We start from the raw sequence: 6,331 nt of genomic DNA, 5'->3' as shown, positions 1-6,331 counted from the left end.
GGGGAAAGACACGTGAAATAAATGCCTTTCACCTTTGTAGACTCCAAGATCAGGAGAGACATGCCTGCCACTTCCCAAGCAGTGACAAACTCCCCACAGACCCCTATTCCCACACAGCACAGAAGCAAAAGAGATAGAGTGAGGTTCTGATCAAGTACCTGAAACCAACTCCCAGAGTCCTCACATGTTCAGTACTGTGCGAGAAGCAGTCCAGTGTTTTTCATGCTGCCAGGAGGGGTTCAGATAACTGAGATCAAAACAAAACAAAAAACAAAACCCCAAACACTACATAAATAAATAATTTGCCAAAATGAAGGATGTGGGGTTGTTTTCAGATGTAAAGGAATACAAACATCAGAGAGGTTGTATTCGATGTGGGCAATGTTCTCATGATTCTTGCAAAAATTTTACTTCTTTCACTTTAATATACCATCATCTCCAGTGGAAGAGTAGAGTTTGTGACCATCTCCCGAAGTGAAATTTTGTAGAAGTCTGTTTAAACTAAAACATATGTGTGGAATTTTAATTCTACATCATGCATGATTCATGTTATTTTTGTATTAAATCATGCTTCTGTTTTTAAGGAATATGTAGTCTAAATTGGATTAAGTATGCTTTTCTATTTGTAATAGTTATGTGTTTTTTCCCCTTCTAATATTTGCTTATTCAAGTAATTTACTCATATTTTTATACACAATTTTCTGTGACCATTTTTCCCATTTTTTAAAAAAGATTAATTTATTTATGTGAAGTTAAAGTTACACAGAGAGAAGGAGAGGCAGAGGTAGAGAGGTCTTCCATCCTGTGGTTCACTCCCCAGATGGTTTAATGGCCGGAGCTGGGCTGATCCGAAGCCAAGAGCCAGAAGCTTCTTTCCGGTCTCCGGAAGAAGGGGCCCAAGGATGTGGGCCATCTTGTACTGCTTTTCCAGGCCACAGCAGAGAGCTGGATCGGAAGTAGAGCAGCCGGGACTCAAACTGGCACCCACATGGGATGACGGCTCTGCAGGCCACAGGGGTGGCCCCCTCCTATTGTTTGGTAAGAGCTTTTCTCTTCGTGTTGAGGACAAATCTCATTTACAAACATGATTTCTCAAGTTCACATACACTCTGAACTTAATTTGTATTATAATCTTTATTTCTGTGGGTACTGGAAACTAAATCTTAAACAACTCATGGTTTTCCATCATTTTCTCCCCAGACAGGGAAAATAAGCTTTATTGAACACTAGAGATCATAAGATTTGACTAACTAAACTGCAGTTAATTGACTTCTACACTTTAAAAACCACTGGGTCCAATATTTAAAGACGAACAGATTTCACAGCAGGAGAAATTCAGATCTGTAGTTGCTGTAGAGGTGTCAGAATTACCTGTCTACACTGGGCTTACGGTTTTGCATGGAAGCAGCTACCTGGAGCTCTGGAGCAGCTGCTCTTTTCGAAGGGTACCTGTGTGTTCTCCAGTTTAATAGAGCCCCACCGTATTTGTTTTAAAAAATATGGGACACATTGGTATGTGCATGTGGGTATGCATTTAATGACCATATGTTTACATAGAAACCTACCTGCAAATATGTAAGCACACATTTTGAAGTGCTTGTAGAAAATAATTCTGTTTGGATTTAAGTCATAGCAAACTACTGCTACTATCTACTGCTCCCTGTTGTGCATCTGCATTCTCTGCTCGTTTATGTTAACTGTGTGGTCCCTGTAATCATTTGAGTTTTCAATACTTCTTCTAGACATTATGAAAACTATGCTAATGATAAACAACTTCATTAAAAATTGATACTTATACACTTGATCAGCTGGGAATTGTTAATATAAAGTAATCTTCATATTTTATGTAAACTATATCATCAGGCATTTTTTTCCTGTTTCTTGAGATAGTTTCTAATCTGCTGTTTTATTTTGTACCTCTCAGTAGCTGAATTTTATACTAGGAGCTTTGTGCTATCCCATCTGATAAACTTGTGAAATGATGTAATATATAGGATATATTTTAATCCATATTTATGTTTTATTATCTATATTAACTTGCTATTTGATAGATGAAAATGATCTGAAGCTCAGTGTTTTCCTTTGGCATACATGTAATATTTATTCCCTAGAAATCTCTTTTGTTACATAAGTAGAGAAATCACAAAGAGAAAGTGGCACCGGACAGGATGATAGGTGTTGTATGATCAGATACTGGGCCGGAGGGGAAAAATAACCATAAATAAATTATATACATATATTAAGTTATGAAGAATGGTAGTGGTTTAGAAGGCACAATAAGTTACTCCTCTATACCTATGGGTTCTGACCTATTAAGGAATAAAGAGTTGGTGTGCAAATAGGATAATAATTATGAAAAACCAAATCAAAATTGAATAGAAAACCTATTAATTCTTATGGCCAGAAGACCAAATTACTAAAGCAGAGGTTGATACAGGATTTTGACCAATTTTAATTCACATTTAAGTAATAGTATTATAATTACTATGAAGATCTGTTTCTGTGGATCCAACGCTAGATAAACAAATCCTTACTATATATAGGCAGTACCTCTCTTTTTCCTTCCCCTGATTTGTAGTTATTACTTGAAATAGTATATAATATTATTATGAATGATAGCATGGGACAATATGTATTTAACATTCTTGGATTGCTCTGATTTATTCTTGTGATTTTGAGTTTGCACTGTTTCTTATCTTGGTATGTACATATGGTGTGGCATACAGAGAATGTTTTCTTAGGAAAGGAAAAGTTAACCCACCTCTGGTTTATAAAGAGTCTGCAACCATATATGTTTACAAATTGCCAACTTTGAGATGGACAGGTGAAAGGCACTATATAAGTGCCAAGTATTTTTATCTATCTACATCTTGCTGAGTGAACAAATCTTTTTAATGCCCATTGTAATGACACAGTTGCTCCATATGGTGGACTTCAGATGCATAAAAAAAGCCAGAGTTAGTACATTCCCTGGAGAGAACCAGATTGTCCAGGTGTGCCATATTTTAAACTCAGGGTACAACTATGAGACACAGCTTTTCAAAATTCAGCCTCAAACAGCAACTCAGATGAAGTAAGTTTTTCGGTTTACAACCCTCTCTTTGATTAGTGAAACAAAACAAACCATGCCAGCACCTACTAAACAGGAGATCCCAATAATTTTATGGTATTTTCTTCATATATGGTTATGACTCTTTATAAGCCAGAGGTAAGCTTACTTTTGCTAAGAGGAAGTTCCTGGGAGCTAAGTTACTGAGATTATGTTATTTGCATATTTTTTCTGGAATTTGATAAAGACTCAGACTGGGCTTGTTTCTGGTGATTCCAAGAAGGTGGTGTTCCTCAGAGATCTCTGGTGGCACCTTTTAAGACTTTATGGATTATGTTCAGAGTTCCTCATGCCATTGGCAGACAGAACAACTAGACACATTCAACAAAGCGGTACATTTAGAAATCTGATGTTAGGGGGCCAATGAGTGGCACAGTGAGTTCAGCCACTGCCCGCGATGCTGGTATCCCATATGAGCACTGATCTGAGTTGATTCCTGGCTGCTCCACTTCCAATCCAGGTCCCTGCTAATGCACCTGGGAAATCAGAGAAAGATCACTCAAATACTTGGACCCTCCACTTAGGAGACTGGATGAAACTCCTGGCTCCTGGCTTCTGCCTGGTACAACCCTGTCTTGTGACCATTTAGGGAGTGAACTAGTGGATGGAATATTCTCTCTCTCTCTCTCTCTCTGTGTGTGTCCTCTCTCCTCTCTCTCTCTCTCTCTCCCTCCCTCCCTCAATCCCTCCCTCTGTAATTCTGCCTTTCAAATAAATACAATGAATCTTAAAAAATTTAAAAAAAGGAAAATAACTTGATGTCAGGGCAGGTGTTTGGCATAGTGGTTAGAAACCACCAGGGATACACACATCCCATATTGGAGTGCCTGGGTTCAAGTCTTGGCTCCACTCCTGATTTCAACTAATGTTCTCCCTGGGAAACAGAGGTGATGACTCAAGTAGCTTGTCCCTGCCACCCAGGAAGATGGGGATTGGGTTCTCAGCAACTGGCATTTTCCTGGCCCAGCCCTAGAGATTGTAAGTATTTTGTGGAATGAAACAGTTAATGGAAGATCTCTGTCTGCATCTCTCTTCGTCTCTAGGATAAATAAATAAAAGTTTTATAAAAATAGATTTTGTTGGAAAACTAGATTCTTACTGAGTCAGATTCCTTTTCTCATTTTACTGAGTATTTCCTGTTGAAGTAGATCTTCTTTCTCCTAAATGATCAAGTATTTCTCTTGTAAAATAACTCATGCATGTGGCATCTTCAAGAAGTCTGCTAGTTGTGGTACGTAGGACTGGAAGACAGAAGTCTCAGCAAGAGGGTGAAACAAAAATGCTTGCTTCCTGGTGTGCTGGTGGAAGTGTCTGCCTGGCCTGGTGAGTTTTCTCACCAAGTCTGCTCCACTAGATAAGGTAGTCATAACGAGGCCCTCGTGGATCCTACTGACCCCAGAGCACATGCAGTCAATATTCTCTACCTAGACTTCCGTCCGCGTCTTCCATGCAGAAAAGACCTGTGGAAAGAGGTCAGGCTTTGAAATATCATTCAGTGCACCTAATTTCTTATCCTGGTTCTCAGCTGGAAGAAAAAAAAGATCAATAAGTTCCTTTTTAAAAAATTTCCAGAATTCTTTAAGAGATAAACTTAATGCCCAGCAACTTTAAAAACATTTAAACTCAGGTAGCACACATTGGCCAAAGGTAAAAAGGCTTTAGAATAGAAATGATGCTTATTAATTTTATAAAATAGAAAGGCCAGACCTATTTTTCTTTCTCTAGCCTGATTTCTCTTGCAATTTCTGTATTTAAGAGCAGTGATTTGGAAGTTAAGTTTTATCTGTTACCAATGTGATATATAGCTTGGAAGGACGAGTGATGGGTGAAGTCTTTACTCTAGGTAATGTTCCGTGGGTTTTTCAAGTCACTTGTTTTTATTTAAGAGGAGAGATATGAAAGTTATTGCAAACTGTGAAGGGAGAGACAGTCAAAAACAGGTTAAGACAAAGGGAAGGGAAGCTTCCTGGCAATACACCATTTGCAAAGTCACAATGAACACCCCAACAAAGGTATAGTGCAGCCAGACTTTCTTCTCAGTGGGCACAGGTAATTGTTCGGAACACACATGTGCTGAGGCTTGGATTGTGGTTCTGCTTGACATATCATCTGCTCTTGGACACCCCAGCATAATTTCTTCCTATGATCTTTACCAGTTCGCTGTGTGAGTTCCAGTATCACTTCTTCTCAAAATACTGGGCTACCTGCTTTATCTTGCATCAGTTTCAGCTTCATTGGTCCACCTTTGGGAGAATAAAGCACTGGGTCTACTGGCAACAATCAGGTCTTGTTCATATGCCTGAGGTCCCATCTCTTCTCTTTGTAGATAGCAAGTGAGCTGACCTTGAGAAATTCCTTGGTATTTAGGTGGTAGATTAAATTCTTGTGAAAGATCAACTGGAGGTTCCCTCTCCTCCTAAAACTGCAGGTTCATCAGCCTTTGTCTTAATTTTCAGAGACTCAGATCACTTTCTGTACTGGGCTCTGAGTCACTGATAATTGATTCATCTGTCACTAACACCTCCCCGTCCGGCGCTCTATGCAGCACTTTCCATTACCGGATTCTGTAGTCCTTGGGAGGCCTCTGAGACCGTTTCTGAAGTGCCATTGCCTTCTCCATGTGGGTACTGCCACTTCACAGGAAGAGCGTGTTGCTTCCTTGGGGTTACTGACACTTCTCAACAGGGATCATATTTGATAGATCAGGCTTCTCTCCTGACGTCTCTCTCACTCTGCCCTGCCTGTGGCAGCTGCTAACATTTGTTTTCTGGATCCACATTGGCTTCTTTTTCGGGTCCCATGTGTTTCTTCGTGGCTTCACCTATACTATAGAACCATCTTTTTTTCTGCCAGCAAAATTGATTCTAGTGAGAAAATCTTTGTCTCCAGGTTCTATTTCCAATGTGAAATGTAATCATTGATACTTTTCATCAATTAGGCTAACTTCTATTGGATCATCTTATTGCAATGTATTTTGATTGGTATTAGTATTAGAGTTAAAATGAGAAAACAGGTCCCACTTCTCCATGTCCTGTGGCCCAGCCAGCAAAGATTTTCCAGTTTCCTGAGTTCCTTTATTTAGGTACTTAACTGTGTACAATTTATAGGTATTTTTTTTTAATTTTTTGACAGGCAGAGTGGACAGTGAGAGAGAGAGAGACAGAGAGAAAGGTCTTCCTTTGCTGTTGGTTCACCCTTCAATGGCCGCCGCGGCCTGCGCAC

At 39.3% G+C, this 6,331-nt stretch overlaps 1 pseudogene; it reads right to left on the bottom strand.

The window, feature by feature from the left end:
* Nucleotides 1–5,050: 5,050 nt before the first annotated feature.
* Nucleotides 5,051–5,949, bottom strand: LOC100345315 (centriolar and ciliogenesis-associated protein HYLS1-like; annotated as a pseudogene).
* Between the last annotated feature and the right edge of the window lie 382 nt (nt 5,950–6,331).

The sequence above is a fragment of the Oryctolagus cuniculus genome, chromosome 2, assembly GCF_051225735.1.
Source record: "Oryctolagus cuniculus isolate XC-2025 breed Fujian yellow rabbit chromosome 2, ASM5122573v1, whole genome shotgun sequence".
NCBI classification, from domain to species: Eukaryota; Metazoa; Chordata; class Mammalia; order Lagomorpha; family Leporidae; genus Oryctolagus; species Oryctolagus cuniculus.
Note: the sequence above shows the minus strand (reverse complement) of the source record. Positions and strands in the feature narration are given on the sequence as shown.